General features: G+C 39.3%; 1 protein-coding gene across 1 annotated transcript in view; it reads left to right on the top strand.

The window, feature by feature from the left end:
* LOC129720681 (potassium channel subfamily K member 10-like) overlaps positions 1-27,884 on the top strand; it is a 214,004-nt gene that overhangs the window by 126,801 nt on the left and 59,319 nt on the right. The window contains exon 4 of the mRNA XM_055672240.1: positions 14,799-15,017. The gene's annotated coding sequence lies outside the window, so the exon portion shown is untranslated. The remainder of the gene's footprint in view (positions 1-14,798; positions 15,018-27,884) is intronic.

The raw sequence follows: 27,884 nt of genomic DNA, 5'->3' as shown, positions 1-27,884 counted from the left end.
CCGAACTATTCATTTATTTATTCGTTTTTTTTTATCATCAGACCCATATCGATCCCCATGAATGATGGGTGAGGAAAAGCTCACTTGAGGTGGTCACGAGGATCTTCCTCAAATGTGCGTAAAAACCTCACCATCTTTTAATCTAAAACATACTTTACAAAACTAGCACATAACAATACATATAATGATCACAGCAAATTATTGGAAACTAATCTACGGCGATAGATTACAGAAGATTCGTCGAAGTTAAACATTTCACTAAAATCATTGAATTGGTGAATCATAGACGAGATGGGGGATTTTGCGGCGTACTCTATTGGCTGGAAATCCACTTGCAGCATATCTCTGGGTCGTAACGTTCTTGATGGCGCATAGAATCCGATTTCTGCGAGAAGGTCCGGAGCATCGTGTTGCGACAACCCCCTGGCTGTCTTCGAATGAAAGTGCCGGGCGCACTATCATTCGAAGACAGCCAGGGGGTCGTCCAACATTCCCCGACCCGTGTGACCCGGAGCTTGTCTGGACATCTAAGATTGCTATCTTCGCAGTTGGGCGTAAGATGATACCTGTTGCTGTTTGAACATTGGCTTTCCTGACTTGGCCATCTGTGCCTGTGAAAACCTCCGTAATCCTTCCCCTGCACCATTGATTTCTCGTCGTATCGTCCACCACGACAACAATATCTCCCACCTGTAGTGGCTTAACCGGTTCGTACCATTTAGAGCGTCTGGCTATAACCGGAAGGTACTCTTTAGTCCAACGGCGCCAGAATTCGTCAATCATCCACTGAGCTAACTTCCAACTATCCCTCAAAACGCTGCGATAGTTTGTTGGTTGTACTGCTGGCTGGTTTACTCCCTGCGTTCCATACAGCAAGAAGTGGTTCGGTGTAAGAGCCTCTTGATCCACCGAATCGAGGACGATATATGTTAGCGGGCGTGAATTCACGACTGCTTCGGCTTCAAGGACAATGGTTTCAAATGTTCCTTCGTTTGGGTGCTGCAGTACATTTCCAATAGCAAGCATAGAAGTTTTCACCGATCGTACCATTCCTTCCCACAGTCCGCCCATGTGCGGTGCTGCAGGTGGATTGAAAATCCATTTTGTGCGTGCGTTTGTAAATGTTGCAGCGCAGTTTTCATTGATTTTCTTGATTTCAATTTTTAATTGTCGACTTGCTCCGACGAAACAGGTGCCGTTATCACTGTACACTTCAAATGGCGCGCCGCGTCGTGCCACGAATCGTCGGAATGCCATTACGCACCACTGCGTCGATAAAGTGTGTACGACCTCCATATGTACAGCTCGGATAGTCAAGCAGGTGAACAAAGCCACCCAACGTTTGACTTGGCTTCTGCCCACTTTTATCAACATCGGACCGAAGTAATCGACCCCAATGTACGAGAACGGTTTTATAAATGGAGTCAGCCAGCCGGCGTAGAGCAAACAATTTTTGCGTTTCCTTTGGCGTGACAATCCCGAAGATCCTCCGCAGGTCTTCGTCATGGACGTGGCAATATTTGGAGCATCCTGTTCTCCCTGTATAGCACAGTTCGTAAAGAACAAAAATACGGAAGAGTTTTCTCAGGAGTATCCACGAGCCGCGAAGGCAATAATTGACAACCTTTATGTCGATGCTATTCAACATCGCTTTGGAAGGTGTGATACGTAGGGCTGGTATCGACACGAGTGGCACGATTTTTAGAAGGTCTGTTCAGCTCTTTGGCTTCGCCGATGATATTGATATTGTAGCACGAGCCCTTGAAAAGATGACGGAGACGTACATCAGACTGCAGGCTGAGGCCGGACGAATTGGACTGGCCATAAACGCTTCGAAGACCAAGTACATGAAAGGAAGGGGTTCCAGAGAAGACAGTGTTAACCTCCCGCCACGAATTCATATTAGCGGTGATGAAATCGAGGTGGTAGACGAGTTCGTGTACCTGGGCTCACTGGTGACCGCTGACAACGACACCAGCAGAGAAATTCGTCGACGCCTTATGGCAGGAAATCGTGCCTACTTTGGACTCCGGAGGACGCTCCGTTGAATAAAATCCGCCGCCGCACGAAGTTAACCATCTACAAAACACTGATTAGACCGGTAGTACTCTACGGCCACGAAACCTGGACTATGCTCGTAGGGGACCACGGGGGTTTCGAACGAAAGGTGTTGCGCCCTTGGGGGTTTCGAACGAAAGGTGTTGCGTACCATCTGTGGTAGAGTGCAGATGGAAGATGGATCATGGCGGAGGCGGACAAACCACGAGTTGCATCAGCTGCTGGGAGAACCACTCATCGTTCAAACGGCGAAAATCGGGAGACTACGGTGAGCTGGGCATGTCGTTAGGATGTCGGACGACAACCCGGTGGAAGTGGTTCTTGATAACAACCCGACTGGAACAAGGCGACAAGGCGACAAGGCGTGGAAGACGATCAAGTGGAAGACGACCTGCGGGGCCTCCGCAGACGACATGGCTGGCGAGCTGCAGCCATGGACCGAGTTGAATGGAGACGACTTCTTCGAATAGCAAGGGACACTTCGGCCTGGAGCTGACTGGTAAGGTAAGTACTATGTCGACGCAGTTATCAGCTTACTCACAAATACAGCTTCTAATACTCGGTGGCGTTGATCTAGGGTTTATATACCCAAAAGGCGGCAGCGGTCTTCGTATGGAGGTAAATTCAGTGGGTCATTCCAGGCAAGATTTCGCAATGCATACCGAACAAATTTGCGTTGGACACTCTCTACTCTATTTATACAAACTGCTTGATAAGGCCACCATACAATGTTGGCGAATTCTAACGTCGAACAAACAAGTGCACAGTAGAGCGCTTTAAAGCAGAGCGGGTCAACAAATTCTCGAGCGATTTAAAAAATAAACCCCAGTTGACGGTTTGCTTTATCGATAGTAGCTGAGATGTGAGGTTCGAAAGACAATTTTTCATCCAGTATTACACCCAAGTCTTTCACTTGTTCAACTCTTTTAAGTTTTGTACCAAAAATCTCGTACTCATAGAACAACATATTTCGTGTGCGATAATAGCTGATACTAAAGCATTTCTCAATGCTCAACAATAAGCAGTTTCGAGAGCACCAGTCACTGAACAAGTTTAATAGGTTTTGCAACTCCTTGCAGTCCTCGAGGCGCCTGACGACTAGGAAAATTTTTAAATCGTCAGCAAAAAAAAAATATTTTTCCTCCGGAGTTGAGTAACAGTGCAGCATCATTAATAAAGATGGAAAATAACAGTGACCCAAGATTACTGCCTTACGGAACTCCTGAACAATTAGAAAAAGAGGCAGATTGACAGTTTCCAATTCGTACAAACAATTCCCTTCGAACAAGATACGATTCTATCTATTTACAAAAGCGCGCAGTGCAGCCAAGTTTCTCTGATTTGGACAAGAGAATGGTATGATTGACCGAATCAAAGGCAGCTTTTAAATCGGTATACACTGTATCCACTTGAGCTTTAAAGCCAATATTCTTGATACAAAGTGAAACGAATTTTATAAGATTTGTTTCCACCGTACGACCTCTAAGAAACCCAGGTTGTCCTTTGCATATATAGTTGCAACACGCAGCAAAAAAAATGTGTTGTTGATGATAGTTTCAAACACCTTAGATTCTGCGCGCAAGGAGGTAATTCCTCTGTAGTTCACGACGTTACATTTATCTCCTTTTTTAAAAACTGGAAACATACATGATTTCTTCCAAGCGACGGGAAAGCATTGATACAGATAGTAAACCAACCTACCCGAGCCCAGGTTGAAAAAGCTCCGCTGCGATGGCATCCTTCCCAGGTGATTTGTTGTTCTTGAGCTGCTTGATAGTATCCTAAACATCATTTATCGTAGGGAGCGGTATGTCTCTCTCATCCGCTGTGCTGACGAAATCGTTCCTCTCACCGTCTTCCTCGTCTGCCGCTGCGTCATTCAGGTGTTCATTGTAATGCTGCTTCCACCTGTTGATCACCTCACGTTCATCTATCAAGATTCCTCCATCTTTATCCTGACACATTTCAGCTCGCGGCACAAAACCTGCGCGGGATGCGTTTGTTTCTGGTAGAATCTCTTGTTTTCTCTGAACGATACAGCTGCTCCATTCCCTCACACTATAGCTCTAGCTTTTTGTCACGGATAAAATGACTTTGCTGTCTTTGTTTCAGTTTGTATCGACTCACATTATGACGGGTCCTTTGCTGCAGTATCATTGTCCACACTGCATTCTTCTCGTTTGACACTACTCGTCGAACCAGCCGTTACGCCGAGCTCCCTCGACGAATCAGCACCTTCCGCTGCGTTGTTGATGGCTGTGTTCACAGTACCCCAGCAGTCCTCCAGAGGGGCCTCGGTAAGCTCTTTCTCATCAGGCAACGCGTACTCAGTAGCGACGTCGGGGAATTTAAGTCGCTCCAGTTCATACCGTGCCGGCGACGGTAGCAGATGTTGTTGACAACCGAAAGTCTGGCGCATTTTGAAAATATTGTAGGAATCGTGGTTCGCGCCACGATAGGTTCGGACGTCGATAAGTTCTGAGAAGTGCCTTCCGTTAATCAAATGTGATCGATTTGTGTTTCAGTCTGTTGTAGTGATCTCCGGATTTACCGATATGTGAAGCTATGCAGGAAGTAGGTACTACGTATGGCCATATTCTTGGACGCAGCGAACTCAATTAATCAAAGGCCGTTTTCAACCGTGAGCCAGCCTGCGCTGAACTTTCCAATAACCGGTCTGAATTCCCCCTCCTGGCCAACCTGAGCGTTGAGATCTCCGATAACAACTTTGACGTCATGTTTTGAGCAGCTATCGTATGCACACTCCAGCTGCGCCCATATACAAAATTTTTAGAATTTATTTGAGCAGTTGCGAAAAAGGGGGGAGAGAGCAGAATCTTTTAAAATCTGTCCACGTGGAATATGGATGGCCCCGAATATACACTATACACAAAAACACACCACAGGCTCAGCATATTGCGTTGATTCGATATTGGACGCGCGTCATGCGTTGAACTGTTCGAAGCTCGATTTCGAAAAGTGATCTGAATGGCAAGGTAAACTCAATGCTGACCTGATTTTTTTAATGTTTCTTAAAGCATTTTTTCTCAGCCTTCCAATGATGTCAAATTTTAAATCGGTGGTTGCGAACTTACTCAAAAACATGTTTTTCTGATAAAATCCAAGATGGCGGCGAGATCCAAAATGGCTATAATTTCTATTTCAAATGAATGCTCTCTCATTCCCCATTAAAACGATGTGTTGGTTGCAGGGGTTTCAATGACAAATTCAAGAGAAATAAATCAATAAAAAGATCAAGAATTGCTCAAAAATCAATTTATCTAAAAACCGTTTAACCGATTTGTGCCCGAGGGGTCCATCAATATGAACTAACCGAAGTGGTTTCCTCATTTTTTCACTACTTTCAATCATTTAGACACAGAAATATCCTTTTTTAAAGATCTCATGTCACCAGTGGGACGGTTTCAGCGAGAATTGCTCTTAACTATTGTCGAACGACAACATTGCCCAAGTTACACCAACCAGTTTTGTCCATGCTCCAGTCGGCAATCTATTGTGATCGTATGACTCGTGAAGGTGTGAGATGGGAGCTTGTGAGGACAGGAATTAAGTATGACGCTGCTTCCAGGTTGTCAACTCACCATCCCAATAGGATTGAATCATTTATAGATAACTATTTTTTTTTCAAAGTTACGAGAAAAATGAATTTGATGTTTCACTACTCTATAATCCAATGTTTTTGAGCTATATAATAATAAAACTACGTCTTATAAAATGTACAAAACAACAATTTTGGTTAACAAAATAACCGTTAGAACTATTATTATAATAACCCTCTTCATCGCGATTACCAATATCAAATGATCATTGTCTTCAACGCAGGGTAAAGAACTTTCAAATCATCACGAATGTTGCAAGTAATGTACATTATTTATTTCAAAACTTCTGCGCTCCACAGTTGGTCTTCATCGTAGCGCAACTTTTCATTTGGTACACGAACAACAAATCACTTAAAAAAAACCTTTTTTTTTCCCAAGAATTTTTGTTCATTTGAGACAGACAATTGTTTTTATTTTATTGCAAAAACAATATGTATCAAACATATAATTTTAAACTTTTGCCACTAACCTTCGTGATCAATTCCGGACCCCACCTTATTATATTTTACTTCCCGACGATGGAGCAAATAAGAATTCAACTCAGGCTGAACTGTTTCTGTGTTCGGCTTGAAAAGGATAACAACAAGGTAGCAGCAGACGTGATTTACGATTATTTCCATGACATTGATGATGTACAGATGAAGCACCGTGCGCACAGGTGATTCCGCTGGTGTACGAGAATCCGTATTATTCCACTTTTTGTTACGCCATGAACATCTCGGAACATGGCTCACATATTGATTGAATTATGTAAAAAGTTCATGGCAAACATATTATAACACGTATTGCATGAGAACGAAATTGAATAAAAAGTGGTGTGATTTACGCACGGTGTGGAATAAGCTATTCACATAGAAGAATTGATTAATATTTTATTAATTTATTGCCGGGTTTTAGATCTACCACATACATACATACAATAGATACCATGGAATGAGGTGAAACTGATTACTTTTATCAATATTTTCCAATTAACCAGCTTCATATTGATTTTTTCCGAAACAACATTTATTTAAATTTATTTAAAGTACTGGTATGTACCCAAGAAAACTCCTATGGCTATGAGTGTAATTTCTTTTTTTATGAAATAGATACATTCCATTGGACATGTGTTATTTTTCGATATGTACATGGTAAATGATGTTTTAACTGAATGATATCAACCACAGTAACTTTGGAAATAAATTACAGGTTAAAATCTATCAATTTTGGCTCACAGTACGAAATTTTAGCATTATTTCAATATATGTTTGCAATTCTGAGCTCATTCCATATATTTTCTACAACAATTTTCATACGACAAAATTCGGTTACATAACTTTCCAGAATTCAACTTTCTGTATACAAACACCACCTGTGGCATTTAACCAACGTATGATACTCAAACCTTTCTATGTACATTTTCTGTTACAGCAATTGTTTTTCCATTTCCCATTTCAATTAAATACACAGGTGCAAAATGTAATATAAGCGCAAGTAATACAAGAACCTCATTACGTATCAGAATAGCTATTCTCTCTTTTACCACACATGTTTGAAAATTAACACTAGAAGCTAAATGATAAATAAAACAAACCTTATGCGATAGTAATTACTTAGTACAGGTAATCTTTTTTAATGATAACTGATGAACCACATGTGTGAGAGAACAACAGTTGTATTATCATACCATCCTACATGCCCAAAACAAACGTAGGTATTTCGAAATGAGAAAAATCACATTTACTGATGATCGATGCAATCAAATTATAATATTTATAGTTTGGCTTGGTCGTCGCCCTTGCTTAGTTAATAACGCTTCCATCAATCAAGCCAATGGTCACAGTTTAAACCTCAAAGCTGGTAAGAGAAAACCTGCACTCTGTCAATTTTCAAATCAAATAAGCGATTTTCGTTTCAGAAAAAAACCTTTCCAATTAAAAAAATTAATTGGTACTTCAATTTTAACGTGGATTGGATGGTACAAGTTGCTTACACAGAAAGCAAATAAAATAAAATTCAAGCTGTTTTGAATACAAAACATTTTTGCAAACCAATTGAAGTCTGTTTGGCTTTTATAATTTTCACATTAAAAAATGCGTATATATTGAAAAGAAATATTGGCAGATTTATCGCCAAGATGATTGAAACTTTCCAAAAAATATTTCAGTCATATTGATCAACGTACAACCTTTCCAAGTTACGAATCCAAAACTTTTATACATTCGTTGTACTAACATTCAGAAACCACAATTTTGGAAATTTTTATACAAAAATGTGCGACGAATTCCAACGAAAGAATCCATGCATTGTTATGCTTTTAGTATAAACAATACCAATAAATTCATAGTCGATCAAACTAAGCCATTATAAGACTAAAAGACGGCAAATATCCTCCTTTTCTGAATTAATTAATAACTTACCCTATTTGCATGAAAATTGCAAATTAAAGCTTATCAAGAACTCTAATAAACGTCAATAATTCATTTTCATATTATAATACACCCAATTTCGTTCGCTTGGAAGAAGCACTGTAGACTAGTAAGTAAAAAAGTGAAAAATTACTACCCCCACGGGATTGGATCCGACCGTTTGAAGAGGTAATATGAATCGTAAATCCAATACAGCTTCCAACCGAGTCTCGCTTCTTGCACATCACTATCAATGCAAAACTTATACGGATCAACAGACTGCATGGGGCATTGCCTTGTAGTGGCTCGGGTAAATATTGAACAAATTGATATCCAATCAAATGCAAACTTCATCATCACTTGCCCCAAGATAGGTGAGTTCTTTATGAATAGGGTAGAACAGCGGTAAACGGACGAATCGATCTTTGCAACCAGATGAGGTACTGCATTGACTAGTGATCATAGTTTTTTCTGCAATTTTTTCTCGTGGTTCCGTCACACTGATTGACGTGAAGGTGATGACGCCTTTAGTCGTCAAGAGTACGACACGAATATGCAATATTCTTCGTCAAAAAAAAACAGACATGATTCAACACTACATATACCTACTAGCTCTTTTATTTTTTTTACCATCCGCGTTCTGTTTCTAGTCACTGCAGAAAACTTCCGATGCCTTTCATATTTCCGCCGGCGATGGTTTGTCGCTCATGTGCGGTCACGGCAGAAAAGTGTTGGAAAAATAATAAATCAAACACGATATCGCTATCGGAGACTGAGGAGGACGAATATGCGAAGATTCCGCTAAGTGCGGTATCATCACATAACATCACACACACAGTTGACACATGAAACATGTGTTTGGCCCGTTGCCCCTAAAAGAGTTTCTAGATGGGTGAATGTACATACAAATCGCTCGATGAAGTCAACTGAAGACTCAAGAAGATGTAACTCATATCGGACTTATTCGTTTGCGTTGTTTGTGTTTTATGTTTTTTGCTAATTCAGAATTTTTTTTTGGGAAAATACATAAAAGTATACAAGTTACGATCCCGGATTATTCGGTATGGTTATGAATTAAAAATAGCTACATGTTGGTGAGCTGAAGGTCCAAACTGAACTGAACTGATTTATTATGTGGTTTAAAAATGATCGACAACAAAGGTCGTTAACGCGCATTCTGTCAACACTGCAGTTTCGGTGCCATTGCAAAGCAAAGTGAACAGAATGCTATGCGACGATATAATTGAATTTTATTTATTTGAGTTCTTAACTTACATGTACAATAAATACCTATTATTATAAAATACAGGCTGACCCAGTATATTTTGTATTGGCATTAAAAAAAATGGGAAAACTACTGCTTCGAAGAAAAAGAACTATACACAAAACATATATATTTTGAACTTTGTCTTATTTTTAATTCTAGTAACTGAAATAATACATTTGTTATTTCCAGCTCGAAAAGATCCTCGACCTGATCTGCTACACTGCTAACCACAGAACCACGGGGACCACGAGTGCCGTTCTCGGCAATAAATTACCGAGACCCGGCAGTAAATTTTAAGTGTGTGTGTTATCTTGTTCTCTAGTTATCGAATTTTTCGCAAATTGAAGTGTCGCGTGATGAGTTTTGATACAAATCAGGAACTGGCTCCTTTTTTCGCTGTGTGGACCCATCACTGCGACCAAAGACATATGATCTCTTGTGAAATTACCCTAGTGTTTTATGTACTCTGTGCTTTATACTATTGGCGGTATCACTATTGAAGTAAGTGACACGCTAATCATTTATATCTGTGCTTGTGTGTGAGGTTTTACCCTTCCATTTCGAACTCACTACTGCCCCACTATACCAAGCCATTTTCCATCCTCCAATATCCCCAAATTACAATTCCCTGGAGAGAGATTTCACCTAACTTTTATCTCTGGCCGGATTTATTCTGATAGGAACTTATTATTCATGACCAGGCATTCCAAAAGTACAACCTTTTTTTACTGTCTTCTAAGAATACTATTTCTGTTGTTGTGTGTTTTTGATAGCTGTCTTCGGAATAACGAAAGTTGAAGAAAGAAGAAACTGTTTTTACATAGACGTTCGTGACAGCACTACACAAACAGCGCGTTTCGGTAACAGCCCAAACCCATTCCTTTGTTTTATTTACCTCTAACGAATGTAATGTGACGACTGTTATAAAAAGTTGTAAGAAGAATAAGTGTAAGGCGGAAAACACAGACTGCTCGACACCTTACCAACGGCCTTCGTGCCGAGCAAACTCGGTATTAGAGCAACTGTGTGCTGAAGGATGTGTATATCGCATACCGAATCTACACATTAGGGTGGCTTCCATTTCGAACTCATTACTGCCCCACTATACCAAGCCACTTTCCATCCTCTAATATCGCCAAATTACAATTCCCTGGAGAGAGACTTCACCTAACGTTCCTCTCTGGCTGGGTTTATTTTGATAGGAACTTATTATTCAAGACCAGTATTTTCGTAATCGGGATGATGGGAGGAGGATAGGAGGCAAGGATGTTCTCATTTCGATAAAACCAATCATTTCAAACAATTTGTCTATTGAGTTTGCACGTATCCAATATCCAATGAGGGGTACTGTAGAACTCGACTTGAAGGAACGATATGTGGTAAGGGACCTGGAAATGAACCCATGTTAAAATCCTTTGACAACCAAAATGGACTGATTCTACCAAGATTCGAACCTACGATGTGCTTGTTAAAGCGGACTCTGTAAGCTTGCGGCTAAGGAGCTCCCCAACTGACCACGCCACTTCCTCAGGAGTATACATAATTGGACTTGCTTAGATAATTTTTAATATAGACAAAGGTGAGATTAGAGGACGTCAAATTAATTCCAAAGTGATGCTAGCAATTAGTTTGACGTCCTCTAATCTAACGTTAGACTGTATCGAGAAATCGTCTAAGAATAAGATTAATCTTCGTTTAAACAATGTACACTGAGAAAAAAAATCAACAGATAAAATCAAAAACACACGCCATATTTTGGATTGTAGAAAAATTTTTTTTTCCTTATGACATTTTTTTCTTAAAGCATAAGTTCAGAAGATGTTTTGATTTTGAAATTAATTGTGGAACATAATTTAAATTCAAAAATAAATGTGGAACAGTACTTTAATTATGTTATGAGAAACTAATGAATATTGAAATCATAAAACTCATAGTGATTCATCCAGAAACTCAAATGAAATAACGAACGATGGTAGCGGTACTGTTTCAAAACATGTATATTTGCAGTCCAGTCTGTCTGTCTGTCTGATCCATATAGGCTCGAAAACTACAGAACCGATCGACGTGAAAATTTGTATGTAGGAGTTTTTGGTACCGTTGAAGGTTCCAATGATAGTTTAAGACCCTTCCCTCTTCTGGAAGGGAGGGATACCATACAAATGAAACACAAATTTGTGCACATCTCGAGAACTAACCAAATAAATGGAACCAAGTTTGGCAAGTGAATGATTTTACAGGTAACAAATATGCGCATAATGGTTTGACACCCCTCCCTCTTCTATAAGGGAAGAGGCCCATACAGAAGAAACACAAATTTCGCACAGCTCAAGAACCAATCAAGAAAATACAACCAAATTTGGTATGTGAATGTTTTTAGAGGTAACAAATATGTCTATAATAGTTCGACGCCCCTTCCTCTTCTGGAAGCACATGTTTCTGCACAAATTTCTGCACATCTCGCGAACTAATCAACTAAATTGAACCATATTTGGCAGGTGAATGTTTTTAGAGGTAACAAATATGTTCTATAATCGACCTCAGGCAACATTTTGGATTGTAAGATGGCAACTTCCGGTTTCTGGAAAACAGCCAAAAATGGCCGATTTCCACCCAATTTAATAATATCCGGATCAAGAATGAGACACAGGAGCTCAAATCGACCACAGATACCATTTTGAATTCCAAGATGGCGAACGTATAGGACAGCCAAATTTTGAAACCACGTGTTCAATCATAATTCATCAGTTAACCCTTAACTAGTCCGCTCATCTGATAATAATATTGATCAAATCGGTAGTGTAGTTTCGGAGATAATGAAGTTTTGTGATTTTCACATTTCGGTACATTACAGATGAAGTTACAGTTCGATTACAGTAAAATTCAATAGGGTTTTATGAGGCAGCTGGACTTATTAATTGACACTAATTTTGTGGAAATCGGGTCAGCCATCTCTGAGAAAAGTGAGTGAGTCCAAGTAGTCTTCGGAATATGTTTCTTTTCATAGCTGGATTTCACATTTTTAAACATAACAGACAAAGTAATAGTCCGATTGCAAAACAAATCAACAGGGTCTTATGGGGCAACTAGACCTTCCATTTGACACTGATTTTATGAAAATCGGTTCAGCCGTCTCTGAGAAACATGAGTGAGATTAAACAGTCTTCAGAACACGTTTCTTTTCATAACTTTTGAACCACAAGTTCAATCTTTATAAAACTCAAAAGTTAAGGGTATTTCAGGTAGCCCGTTCATTTGAAATCAATTGTGTTCAAATCGGTTGTGTAGTCTTTGAGATAATGATGTTTCATGATTTGTACATTTTGATACATAACCTCTTAACTAAAAATCCGATTACAATAAAATTGAATAGGGTCTAATGGGACAAAAAGACCTTCCATTTGCAATTAATTCATGAAAATCGGTCCAGCCATCTCTGAGAAAAGTGAGTGAGAATAAAAATCTGCCCACACACACACATACAGAAAATGCACAGCTGAGTCGAGTGATATATGCCATTCGGCCCTTTGAAGCACTTTTATATCTTCGGTTCTGCAAGTGATTGCTAAACCTTTCTAGGAGAAAGGCAAAAAACTGCCGTAAACTTTGCCGAAGTCGATCAAACAAAAAGTTTGGCTCTGGAAATATTTGTAATCTTCAATACCTTCCCAAAATGTCATTTTTTAATAGCTTCTTAAAAAACGAGTCATGTTCCAAAAAATTAACCCAATAGCACAAAATGGCGTCTTTTGCCCATATAAACGTCGATGCAAAATTTCATCAAAATCAAAAATGACAAATAAAAAAAATATTAAAACTGGGACATTTTATATGGAACTGCTCTCCTTTTGAAAAAGCAGTCGTGAGTCAACATGATCAAGAGATATCATAAAATGTCCCCTTTTCCAAAATTTAACAACTGTGAAAGTTTTCAGTGGAATCGAAAGAATATATAAAAGCTTATTTTTATTCATTATCTATGGAATGCCTCACCTTTGAAAATTCGGAATGGCAGCTCAAAGTCGGCCATTTTTTGGATTTAACACAGTTTCACCTTAAGTTAACTCTGAAGAGAAAAATTTTCTGATATTTTTCCACACTAAAATTTTTACCATAAAAAACCTAAAGTTTATTTTTTATATTCCTCAATGAAACTCATAAAATTGATTTACCAGTTGCTGAACTGCAAGGTTTGCAAGTTATTCAGTTTTTTGTATTAATCTATTTTCAGTACAGCTCCTCAACCCATATTGTTAAAAGTTCCGCTTAAATGTAAACTACCTAAAATAGGTTCGCGGTGTTTGAAATAGTGTCCTTCGGTTCAATAGATTATTGTTAAAGCTTACGTAATCAGGTTAACATGAATAAGATATAATATGAAAACGAGATAGCAATCAAATTGATATACTTATGTTTGTATTTCACCTTACACATGACGAGTGTTTCATCTCAATACATACATAAGCTGCCTAAAATAGGTTTCCTACCCTGTTCTATTTGAATTGTTCTGCAAAGCAAACTTGAGCTAATATTACCAGCAGGAAATAAGATTATTTTTTACGACTAGCTGACGTTTAAAATGCGTAGTAAATCACATATTTTTTTCTGCTCCTTCTTGATTCCAAAGGAAAAAACTAAAGACAACCCTTAACAAACTTCCATTGTATTCTACACTTCAACTTTGGATGAAACTGCATAATGCTGCTGTTGCTCTGACGATTACACTATGAGGCGGAATCATTTAACGACGCAAACAATTCCTGCACTGAACACAAAACTCGCAAAAACGTGTTCCACGGCCATTTAATTCAGACAAACAATAGTAGTGACCTGCGCAAAAAAGCAAACTATTATTTGAACAACAGCGAGTATGCAAACCTGCTGGAATATGCAGTTTATTTTCTGGAAGCAAAATGAAGTTTGACTATAGCAGAACTTATTTATTAAGTTTACATATAGGGAACATTTAATTGGTTCAGTCATCGTGTTAAATTGATAACAAAACTTATCTTGTACTTGCTAGATTTTGATAAACATTTCCAACCAATTTTTTTCTAGCCCATTACTCAAACAAAAGGTAGACCTATACTTCGAATGATACGAAAATCATGTATAGCCGAAACAAAACAACATGTCGTTTTCTAATATATTCGTCTGGCATTGGTTGTATGATAAAACATTCAAAATTTTCACTCACGATCATCGTAAATTGCCCAAAAACACCAGGTCTTGAAAGTGAAAAAGTTGAAATCCATTTCTCACTAGCATGCCTTTTTACATTACCGCCAGCAGACCGGAGACGAGGTTATGTAGAATGGGAATCTTTAGCGTAGAAAGGGATCAGATAATGTGCGGTCGACTATACCTTTCGGCTTGTGGAAAAGGACCACTCGAAGAATAAATCACCATAAATCATTTTTCCAAATGATTCATCCTTCCTTTCATTTTTCTTTTTCTTTTCTGCAGATTCATTTCCTGCTAGGCCAGGTCTGGAAAGGAAACATTCACAAATTCATCTTCACACACTCGCACGCTTCAGCCAAGGAGTCATAAACCGCAACGGTTCTGTCTTTCGGAAGGAGCTCGGCTTTTCAATGTGGCAATATAACTCGTGGCGTAAAGGATTATATCAATTGAAATCCGAAACAGTGATAAAAGTGTAACCTTCCTGAATTGTTGCTGAAGGTAAGGTACCACACCCAGTTGATTTTTATATTTCTTTTTATACATGTACATGTGAATGCATTATACATAATCTTTACAAAAGAACTGTGTGTTATTCAGTTCAGCTGAGTATGACAAAAAATTTCACCATTTGATGAAACAGCTTACTTTTTTTAGTTTTCTTTCATTCCAAATGACAATGCAATGCTTTTTGCTTTAAACCTGCAATATTTATAGCACACCACAATAAAACCTCTTAGTGGCGATCCCTTTCCCGATCGCATACATACTGTTGCTAGAGCCATTTACTAGCGACCGCAACTAATGGGCGCAGCTTCCATTCTTCTTATCTAACATTAATCATCTTTATAAACCGACGGGAGAACGTGTTACGAGTTAATGTTACTTTTTATGTGCGAAAAAATAAATTGATATCCAACAACAGCTATATTTTCTCAAATTACCAACCCATTATCCAGTCAGCCGCAGATTACAGCTGAATTCGGTTGAGTCGAGATTTTAAAAACAATGGATGTATACACCTATTTCAGTAAAAAGGGAGTTTTTTGATAATTTTGATTGAGTATTTGATTTGAGAATATTTTCGAAGTATTTGATTCCAAGCGTGATCAATATATCGTGGAGGTCAAATTATTGTACGATCTCACCGCTCGTCTTGATTTGGTCACCATGAATTCGAATTGGTTTTACCATTAGTTTCCCTTCATTTCCTTTTTTTTCATATTATCTTTAAAGCATTCATAATAATACGTTTATTTGAAAATTGAAATATTTTTAAGGGCTCATTAGAGCGATAGCATCGTAAATGGCCGGTGAAATCGGACAGTTCACATTCAATATTGTTGGTTTTGTTTCTAAGTACTTAAATACATTTAGGAAACCACTCGCTTACATATCACAAGGCACAAAATAGTTCTCACGCATGATCTATAAAATGGTATTTATGCTACTACAAGGCTAAATTGAATATTGAATTTTTGAATAAACGCAAAAAAGGAAAATATAACAAAAAAGTTCTGCTCGAGATAATACTGCAATGTTGTTACTGGGGTGCTTTCCTTTACGCTCTAACTGCACGCGTGGGTAGCATAATCGATATTTTAAAGCATTTTATCGGTTGCCTTATCTTGAATTTCAGCACCAAACCAAAGTTGCGCCGGAACCGATTCTCCGCACGGGGAAAGCCACATTGCTGAGGTTCGGTTGAACTCTTTCTACAAAGTGCCGTACTGTTTAGTTCATTAAAAATAATTATAATTTATGAAATACCGCCTTGCCTGCGCGTTGTTTTTCTATACTTTCCACTGCTTTGCTTCGTTTCCCATAATGCGATACAAAAGCGGAAATACGTATATTCAGAGTGGCTTTTCTCAGCTGGAAGAGAAGCTGGTAATATACTCGTACCTGAGTAAGTAGCAGCAAAAAGATGGAAAATCCGCTTCGTTTGAAATTTTTCTACCGTATCACGTGTTCCTTTGGAGCTTTTAATCTTTAAAGCTGCTCACTGACTACAGTAGTACCAGGGATTCTATTAGAATCCACCGTGACATTTGGTCGCTGATTTTATTCACAGATAACATTTTCAGGGTAACAAATTCAATTTTTTTTGTCGGTAATATGTTATAAAATGAATGCAATACAAAATAATGCTTATTAAAAATGATCTCCTATGCAATAACCTAAAGGCATTGATATCTTTATAACTATATAATCTATGGAAAGTACTGAAAATGCTGATTTCACATACATGTACGAAACTTTTTTTTTCTATTTTAACTATCTCCACTAGGTGATAGTTGTGTTTTAGCGATTCGTGATAAGTAATACGAGTATAAGCCACCTATTTTTCTTTCCAGGTCATTGCTTTTGTTTCTTTTTTCATACCAGTGAACAGTTACTTCACTTTTATGAAAGCAGTGGATCGTAAAATAACCAGATGAAAAACATCTGCAGCTGATAACAGTTGAGTTGAAAAATTGAATTGAATTTTTCTTTCCCACACACACAGTACATTCACTCGCAATCATAAGTCTTTCGTTTAATCACAATGCTGCCTGTCCCAGGTTACTGGTGAGCGTTAATTGAATTATATTATTTCATTCATTTCTGATTTCAATCTAACAGTCTACCTTAGAATTATAAATGAAGGATTTTCCAACTGCAATTGTTTCAATGTTGGGCGATGAATTTGTTTTGGATGGGTGTTATTGTTCGGAAGGTAAATAGTTAATATAAAATGAATGAACATCAATTCAATGTTGGTCTATATATTCTTCAATTATGTCCTCATTCTGTTAGTAAACAAAAGAACATAACTAACTAAAAAATACGAGTAACGAAAAAAACAGTTTGGTTAAACTTTCGGATAACAAAATTGAATCGGAAAAATATATAATAATATATTCTGGAATTAAATTACTCTTACGCGATAATATAATAGGAAAGAATTTTTAAACAACATTATTTTCAATATGCGTTATTTTTAACAGCTGTTGTTGCTGCTAAACTAGTAGCAGGGATTGATATGAACTTAATATTATTCGATGAATTTTAGTTTAAAGTTTAACTCTAAACGAAGTCATACTCAAAACGAAATGGTTTTTCCTCATAAGGAACAATATAGTCTCTGTTATTTTGTTGTACTTCAAAACAGTTAAGGTAGTTAACTCTGAAAGTTGGTTTATTCGCCTTCGTCCATAACAACGAAATGAGTATGTAATACGTAATAGTGAAATGTATATTGAGTATTTTTTAACATTAATTAACTCAATATTTATTTCAGTAAACCATACTCTACTAGTGTTTTATAGTTGGCATCAAATGAAATATCATCATAACTATTCACCTGTTCAGCATAAATCCAACACAGATAGGATTAAACTACGCATTCATACTTCGATAATTCTTTTCCCTTGTCAGCCTAATCCCAATCACCAAAATGATAGTAAATAATTGATTAAAATTTCTCTCATGCTCTACTGCATGCAACCCCAAACCTTCTTCTATCGAGTACACTTCACAACTCCCGTGATTGCGGCACTAATATTTTGCACCGCCGAACAAAATCGTGCCCAAAGATCAATAACCAAAAATAGGATATCCGCGGTTTTCCTGTTTCCGCGAAGTTAGCCGAATCGACCCAAAGCCTGCGGGAAACGTGTTACTGAGCTCGTGCATTATTCGAGAGGAAATTAAATTGGAGCTCTGCAATGCCTAAGGCCGTTAGCACTACCAAACAGCAGTGCATTTATGATGATAGAGGTGAATGGTACTTTCTTTCTTTTTTGGACTATTTCCAAACGTGCTCGGTTGAAAATGAAAATGTTTATGTTCGTGGATACTCAGGATCGATAAAAAAATCCTTTCGATGAGTATTTTCCGGCACTTTCAACAATGGAAAACTTTTCGACCTTTTTGCAGAACGGCGGGCATCAGAGTACCAACAGCATACATGAACAAAAGATCGGAAAAGTTGTTGCGCGAAGAGAAACAGATAAAAACATTGGAAATACTCGTAGAGCGTTAAACCTGAATTGCTATTATATCGTTGGGAAATATGCCGAAAAAATGAGCAACCTTCAAACATACGATAAACAAAATTGTTGACCTTACCACGAAAAGTTTTTCATTAGTAGAAAAATTTGACAAAACAGCTTAGAATCGATGAAAAAAGATGAATAAATATGATAAACCACATCTTAAAGAAAATCCTGGGTCGAACATGACTATGATAGTACTGTCTATAGTACTTTCAGTTGACGCTGCAAACACCATAACATCTCTATCACTAGAAACGTTATGGTACTAGATGAAGTATTGTATAGCTAGTATTATACCAATACAGCTAGCCAGCATGTTAAAATGAAGTTGCAACATACATTGCATTGCTACTGAGTGTCTTTAATTACTTCACCTTTTTTATTTTGAAAGAAAAGAGCACTAGTACTTAAAAATTCATAAATTAATTAAAACTTGAAAATTGTTGCAGTCTCCACAGATTGTGTTAAAATATGTCTACATTACATTACTATACATGCATATATTTTCTATTATTGAGTGTTTTTCATGCTGAAATGTGGAGTAGAGCGATTTTCGTTACATGCAAACAATTGGTTCGAAAAAGCTACAAAACAACAAACTACGATACGTACAGTAGTTTTTGACGATTTTATACTCACTTTTTTGTATTCTAAAAAAATATTTGCACCGTAGACATTCACCAACACAAACCTTTCGCGTGGAATGTGGAATGTGGAATTTGGTCGTATTAGGTTTTTTAATTTGATCAGAACAATACATTTTCACTCCAAGTTCATCAACAAAATTAGGTACTCTAAGTAACGACGGAATAACAATCAATGTGGCCATTTTAGACTAATTTAAAAAACTGCAGAATTGTTACGGCACTTTTGAAATACAGAACCTAACGTGCTTATTGCATGTCAGTACTCAGTTTTAAAATATCAGATTTTTTATTCAGTTTATTCTAAAAACATTTATTGAATATGCAGAAAAGGGTGATCAAAATCACCCCGGTTCACGATACCCACATTTTCAAAGTGAAATTGTTACAATGAATAGGTGCTTGTTTCAACGATTTTATGCATTTGTATTCTAGTATTTCCTTTTTGGTGCGAACATTACCATCTCTTGATAACGTCCACTAATATGTTATCGTTACATTTAATAGTACTCTGCAATGAATCGGCAATACCGCGATAGCAATTAATAATCGAAAACCTTTAACTCAGACCTTGCAGTTTCGCGGCTATTGTCTTTCGAAAAAAGAGGATCCAATTCCGAATGTGGCATGCACAGTTCACAGGAGCGAGCTATTGCGACTTAGGTACCTACCACCAATTGCGTCGCGGCAGGCAAGCGTCGGTGTGTAACTATAGTTTTGCTCCATTGTCAACTTTTACATTGCGGAATTATTATTATTATTATTACATATTTCTCATCTGACATCGATTGTCTTGATGAAGATGTAAAGCCTTAATAACTAGTTTGCTTTACAATACTAACAACAAAATTTTAATAAACAACGAAAATATAGTTATCATCTTGAAGAGAGTTGGTTTTGGAAACACTTAGCAGTAATATTAAAGTCGAAGATTTCAAAAACAGTGTTAAAGGTACTACACATGAATCTAATCGGCTCATGTTGCGCATATTCTGTTCTCTGCGATCTCAGATGGAGGAAATTCCGTTGGCGTACCTATATATCTTTCAGGAGCGTAAAGATGAATTTCGGCAAGAATGTTCTGGGCATCGATTTCGCCTTTTATGTAGAAGTTTTGCCACAAAAACTGCCTGTGTGATAGAGCGACGTCGTTCCAGTGTATCAAGTCCGAGGAGCTGGCAGCGGTCTTCATAAGGTGGCATATTAGAAGGGTTATTCCATGGAAGGGCACGAAGAGCGTAGCGAACAAATTTCTTATGAACTGCTTCGAACCCAGCAATCCAGTAGGCATGATATGGGCTCCAGCCAACAACACTTGACACGAGGATGGATCGGACCAAAGAGTATAGGGATCGACGGCATATTGGATCCTTGAATTCAACGGCGATTTTAAATATAAGTCCTAGCTGTCTATTCGCTTTAGAGTTTATTTCACTATAGTGTGTTTGGAATGGTATATAATCGAACCAGTTGCGTTAGCAGTCAAAAATCCTCTGCTAGCGTGTCGAGTATAGTCGCCATAGCCTGGCAAAATAATTTTTGAAAATTATCAGGTTTTAGTAACACTGTGACCCGTCGCTTTTAATTAAAAAACATTTGATTCTTATTCGAACACTTTGAGAGACAAATGGATACTACTCCAACTCTTTTCCTACGATTTTGACAGCTGAAGGGTTTACCGGAGATTACTAGCGTCACCATCACCAGATGATTCACAATTGGAAATGACAATAAGCGCTGGTGGAGACAGCTCCCACACAATACTTCACGCATATAGAGGAACGACGAACGTTCGTTCTCTGTATTATTCCTTTCTGCAAGTTTAATTTTCGCCCTGGAAACGATAACGTCGAGTACCTTTGAGTTTCTTCTGGAATCCACCAAGGGAGCTTCCATGGCTGGCTTCAAGCTGCACCTTCCACTACTATTTGAAGATATCACTTACAGTGACTGCGTGTCGACAGTTTCCACCCGGTGAAGAAGAAGAAGAAGAAGACGATAGACAGCCAAAATCCATCTGCTGCAGTAACATCAACCGGTACGAAATCCATGCGCGAACAGGTCTTGCCCTTAGGTTCGTCGGATCTAGCATCGTATCGGCTGCTGCGAAACAGCAGGTCCGTTGTTAGGAAAGAGCAAGTCCCCTCGCTAATCACCCCTTAACGGGACCAAGCGGAGCTTTCTAAGTTATCGCTGAAAACTCTTCAATATAAAAAAATATCAACATAAAATGAGCCACCCACTCGCAACGCAATAGGTACTCTACTACAAACGACAACCCATCAACTAGTCAGCCTATACACCAGAGAGGCACCGAGACACTCACCATTATATCAACTGTCACACCTAAACAGATAACGGCATTGCAAAATTATACAGCTCGCCCGTTTTGATGTTGACAGTTGTCTCAACGGTGAGTGTCTGGACGCCTCTCGGGTGTATAGGCTGACTACCATCAACGAAGCCATTGGAAGTGGTACCACGTGGTTTACCAGCTTTTACCGCATTAACAAAGAAATTCGAGTTCGAGAAACTTCCTTTCGGTGTTCCATCGATTGATGTCTTGCAGCGTGAAAACAATCAGGAAAACAGCCGTGATGACTACTCTCCAGGAGCTCTGGTCGTCGCACATCCTTCTCATTATGATTTCCGGAGTAGTATCCGCCCCGCTCACTGTCAACATTTCGCTCAGGCACATGAGCCTGAAGGTGCTTTTCAGTTTGCCGCGTTAACTGGAAATACCCAACGCTTTCGACCACATGGGTCCGCCATACCTGAGTATGGACATTGCCACGCTAGCTAGCAACTTCCGCCTGCTACTGAATACCAACGAGCTATTTGATATCAGGCGCGTCACTGCCGTTATAGTTGTGGAAGCTTTCTTGCAGGCATAGTCGACGTAGCGCAAACGCGAGCTTGTCGTCAACCATTACTCCCAAGAGCTTCAAGGATCGCTTTGAGGCGATAGTACATCCACCGGCACTAATCGCCGCCTTCGGTTTTGCTTTACGGTTGTTCACTACGGTGACTAACTAGGTGCGCTAAATCCAGTTTCCTGGAGTGCATCCAATTGTTCAACTCGATCTCGCTGACTGACTCACCGTAGACTTCTAGAGTTATATCGTTCGCAAAGTCCACAATCACCGCTCCCGGTGGGAGCTTAAGCTTCAGCTCAATACCAGACCCAAAATGGAGCCTTGCGGTACCCCTGCGGTAATAGAGACTTATTTCTAACCCTCATGTGTGTTGTAGACCAGCACTCGATTCTGAAAGTAGCTTTTCAGAATCTTGTACAGTGACACCGGCACTCCAAAACACCGAAGCGCGTGGACTATTAAGTCCCAGCTTGCGCTATTGAACGCGTTTTTCACGTCTAGCGTGACAATTGCGCAATAGCGAAGGCCCTTCATTTACACTGGAGTGCTACCTCAGCCGTCTTGGTGACGGAGAGTCTGTTGAGGATTACCCTCTCAAGCACCATGCCCGCTGTGTCTAGCAGACTGATTGGTCTATATGCCGATGGGCCACCTGGTGGTTTCCTGGCCTTTGGCATTAATAACAGTCTCTGTCGCTTCCAATTATCCAGGACGAGGCAGTCGTCTACGCATTTTCGCATGACCGCCCGGAACAATCCGGGGACCACCTTCATGGCCGTCTCAATGGCTAGGTTCGGGATTTCGTCTGATCCTGTTGCTTGCTCACCTTCAGAGAGTTTGATCTCAATGAGTCTACCGTCCGTTACCTTAGCCGCCTCCTCGACCTCTGCGTGGCTGTCGTCACTGCGTGCAATGATCCGCTCCAACATGGTGATTGCTCTACCGGGGCTGACGAGCCTCTGGTTTTGTCTGTAGCGTCACCCCATGAGTTCGTATTGGCACTGTTGCAAAGTCTATCAAAACTTGCTCGTTTACTGGTCTTTATCGCGCTCATAAGCGTTACCTCAGCGGATTTGAATGCTGCCTGGCACTCCGATCTTTGCGCATCGGTGGGCACGCGTTGCATCTTTCACCTCGCACGACGACACGCACTGCGAGGGACGGCTATCGCGTCGGTATACCAGTATGCCGGAGGCCTTCCATTTCTAGGTTGGCGAGACCTAGACATGCTGGCATCGCACGTCCACGATGGTGTAGCAACAAGTTGGTCCGCCCTCAGGGAGACTCTCCCTCCTTCGAGGTCTCAACTTATTACCTCCGCAAATACATCGGCATCAAAATGTGAAGTCTTCCAGTCGCGAGTGGTTGGGGTATTGGCCCTACCCGTCGCTTGCCATCTCGTGTCCACGCTATAGCTGACCGACAGGTGGTCTCTAATAGTGTGGCCGTTGTCTACCTTCTAGTCCGCTTTTTCGACCTACCTGCATCCCAATGACACCGAGCTTAAATGCGCGAACTGTATTCAAAACCATCGCGCCACCGGTCGCAGCTGTTTGAAGCGTTTAGAGTTCATTCGCATTCGCGTCAATAGCCAACCATAACGTCACCGAAAGCCACCCCCAGCTACAACACCAGATCAGTTCCCACCGATCTGGATCCTGCATATGGTCAATAAAAATGATTTGAATCGTAGCACCCCTGCTGCGAAGTTTTCCGCATAGTCTAATCATGCCGCCGCTGCTGATTAACCAAGCCAAGAATCCACCCCGACCCCCGAGCTGTCTTAAGCTGGTGTTATCACTGGGACCTTTACTGGTTCTACTGAATACGATCCTCCACTATCTACGGCAAAACTAGTCAAAATCATCTCCGCTGCATTCGAAATTTAGCGTAAGTACAAAACCCGAAACCAAAAGCTTGCTGCATAAGCCTATTGTAAATTGAAACGCTGTTTCGCTCACAAAAACAAACGTGTTCAGCTTCTCGATTTCCTTGGTGAAAAGGAGGTCGATATAGTCATCATTACGAAGACTTATCTGATGCCGGAAGTTGCCGTCTTTCTTTCTGGCTTTCAGCTGGTAGAACTAGACAGAATCGAGGGTGGAGGTTTTGCTATCGCGGTGAGATGCAACGTCTACCCCCTGCTTCCGAGCTTCCAGTCTAAGAATACCGCAGCCCAATAATCATCATCGCAGCATCACCATCACCCTAAATGGTACCGCTCTCCACATATTGACAACATTGATAACAACTTAACATCTATCAGCGTACCATCTATCAACGTAACATCTATCAGCGCCAGTACCAACAAATTGGTGATCGATTCAAAAAGATCATGAGCAACCGATTGACCAAGGTTATCGGGGCACACAAGATCTACAAACCACGAGATTATCCAAAAGCTCCGCCATATCCCTCCAAACTCAAGACCTTTCTGGTCTCTGGCTAAGGTCTCGAAAAAGAAACCGAACTCTGGTTGTCTTGTCCGTCGCTGCCGTCTATAATTCGAGCACATCGGTCTCCTTGCACAATATGTGTTCAGAGCAGTTCAACATTGACGCAGGAGTTCCCGAAGAGAGCATTTCAACACCTCGAACATTCCACCCCTTTCTGGGGGTGGAGTGTTGTCCCAATTCGTGGACCACACAGCGATCATGTGCAAGGATCGCGTCATCCAAGCTCTGACACACAGGATGCAGGTTGGCCTGAAAGTATTCATGAGTATTATACCAACAGGAAAATTGTGATCACAGCGAGTAAAACCTAGTTCATATGTGGAATGGCTGTGCTCGGACACACAGACTCAGGCTCCAGAGGTTGAAAAATGAAATCGTAAAAATGATCCTCAACTTACCCTTACTTCTGGACAAGAACAAGCAAGGTGCACATTACAAATATTAGTTCCACAACTAATTTCTAAAAATTACTCAAATGGTTTTTTTTCATAATTTGGACATATTAAATAAGTGAAGCAATTGTTTTCTTCAATGAATAGTTTAAAACTGTGTAGGAAGGAAATTTTAGAAGAAACTCACATTTTATTAACTCTAACATAATTTTAAGATTTTTGCTTGTACTTCTACTTCAATTCAACCGGAATTAAAGCTCATTAGTCCTAATATGACAAATCAAACAGTTACGTAAAGTTAAACAACATTGTTTTGAGGTAAAAGCAGCATTGCTTATTGTTTTTTCTTCACAATCAAAACCAAAATGGCGTGTTTAAATTTATTCAACGTGACGCCAAACAATATTACCTTTCAAAGTGATTTGAGCAAAACAAATTTTATATTCAACACCTTTTCCAAATCCGTGATAATATTGATTGAGATTTGACAGTTCTATAACTTCAAGCGCCAATAGAGAGCAAACAGCAACAATTAAAGGCTCTGATGAAATGTGTCTTAGATTAACCATAGTACGTATTGTTTCGTCGGTGCAAAAAAAATCTTTTGTCTTTTTTGTGTTTATCAATCATCTAGATTTGACTGTGAAAAATTGATTTTATGTACTCCATGTCTTCAGCAAAATTGTTTCATAGAACAAGGCCTCACTTTTGGTGATTTTAGTTTTTCGATCAATCCACCTAAAAGTTAGATAAAATAAATAATTTTTCTAATTTTCAATATACCAGATAGCTTTCTTCAGCAAAGTTGTGGAAAATTTCAAAAGATAAACAATTGCTGAATACTGCGATGTCCTATCTGTACGTGGGACACGACAAAATAGAAATGCCAAAACACAAATTTCTATAACATTCCGAAATTTCGCTCTGAACTCTATTTTCATATGGTCTTATACAATCTTTTCGTCAGTGTCCTCATTTTCCTCATTTTTACCTCTTCAATGTGGTCACCCTGACTGTCAGCTATATTCAGTCAACCAAAAAAAGTCACCAAAAGATTCATCCATCAGTGTCGCCCAGCTTTTGTCTAGCTAATTCTTACACCTAACAGACTTCACTAATTACAACTTCTAGCAAACCTAATTATTCGGCTCGGTACCTCAGTTCCAGAATCGTCATTAGCTCAAGAGACGCTATGTTTAATGTTCGCTCATATTATTCTACATTATATGCACATTTGCGCATGTGAGGACACTGTGAAAAAGCAGGAAACCATCTCTTACAGAAAATTTTCTCCCTACCCCGACGAGCAATATCCACAGGCTTCACTCGTAACACGTATTTGAAAATCGTTATTTTTTGGTCCAATATGTCAGAGTAGAGTAAAATCGAAACAGATGCGACGAGAGCAGACCTCCATACACTCATTCGCTCTACTGTGCTCTATGGTGTTTTCTGCTCGACAGGGCTGGGCTGGATATTCAACCTTGAATACGTTTAGCTTGCACTGGCTTGGTCAATTTACAAAGTGCACTGTTCTCATATGATATTAGACGGCACGTTGAATTCAATAGACGTTCCCACAAAGGGACGGATGAACACTGCATCTCGCCCATTTATTGAAGAACACTGCCGCGATGTATCCTTTCTTGCGCACGGAATCACTGTGAGCCTGAATAATGTATGTCAAGCTTGCATTGTTAACAGATTATACAACGGTTCCAGTGTAACCTAAGACTATAAGAGCTGCACTGCAGAATGACTACGAGACATCAAGCCTAGTATCTACACGATATGCTCTTATGCTTCAATGTAACGGTACTACAAAAAGCTAAAATTCTTCGACGTGTTCATGGGCCATGTTTAGAACAAAAACATTGAACCGCATAATAATAGCCGGGCACTTAATAATTGCTAATGAATACATTAGCAAACAAAAATCTGCTCGATAGGATTAAATGTCTAATACTTATTTCGTTCCTGTTTAGCCTTCGTCAACTGTGATATAAAATGTCATATCGCTTTACTTCAGAAGAGGACTTCAACTACAACATTTTCCGTCAAGTTACCAGATCCCACGAACAAATCTAGTCAAGAAACTATAGTTCGTAATAATCGAATCGAATTAAGCTAATAAGTAAGAATTAAAAGAAGAAAAACCTTTTTATGAAGTTATAATTAGGGCTCTACATTTTCGAAACATAACAGTGAAACTGAAGATTTCGCGCAGCTATTTCAATTCGAATAGTTTCACAGTTGTTCCTTTTTGATAAAGAGGTCATTTTGTGATATCAGTTCTTCATGTAGACTCGCGACTGCTGCTTCAAAAGGGCCTATTCAAATATGTACTACTGTACTAATTGATCAGCACTAATTTTGGAAATAGCGTGGACTGTCTCAGGCACAAGACTAATAGCGAAACCTGTCTCAACGTAATCTCTCAGCCTTCCGGTTCTCTGAACCTGAATTTACTTGATATAAACACATACTGTAAAAATTGGTTACCTTGTGGGTTCGACTTATTTCCACAACCTTCTAATAACAGGGTTCGCCGGTGAGTTACGCAATATTCAATTTCAACAGGGCCAGTACAAAAATGTTCGATTATGGTACAAACACAGCACGTTGAATTGGTATGATACCAATTGTGCTCTAAGTGAGAAATTTTCAACATTGTTATGTGTAGCTTAAAAATAAACAATCAAAATAAGTTCAGAGTGAAAATGTCAAAATACTCAAACGTTCAGAACTTTTTGTTTTTCATTTTACCATCACCATAGGCGTAGCCAGAGAAGGGCAGGGGGGGCAACGCCAAATTGTTGACATTGGTGCAGAATTTTATTTTCAATAACTCTAATAACGTTTGCGCTAAAAAAATGAACAAAAATTGCCAATTTTCCATGGGTTACACGCTCTGACGAAACTACGCATGCAGCAACATTCATATTAACCCATGGAAAACA

This window comes from Wyeomyia smithii, chromosome 2, assembly GCF_029784165.1.
Source record: "Wyeomyia smithii strain HCP4-BCI-WySm-NY-G18 chromosome 2, ASM2978416v1, whole genome shotgun sequence".
NCBI classification, from domain to species: Eukaryota; Metazoa; Arthropoda; class Insecta; order Diptera; family Culicidae; genus Wyeomyia; species Wyeomyia smithii.
Note: the sequence above shows the minus strand (reverse complement) of the source record. Positions and strands in the feature narration are given on the sequence as shown.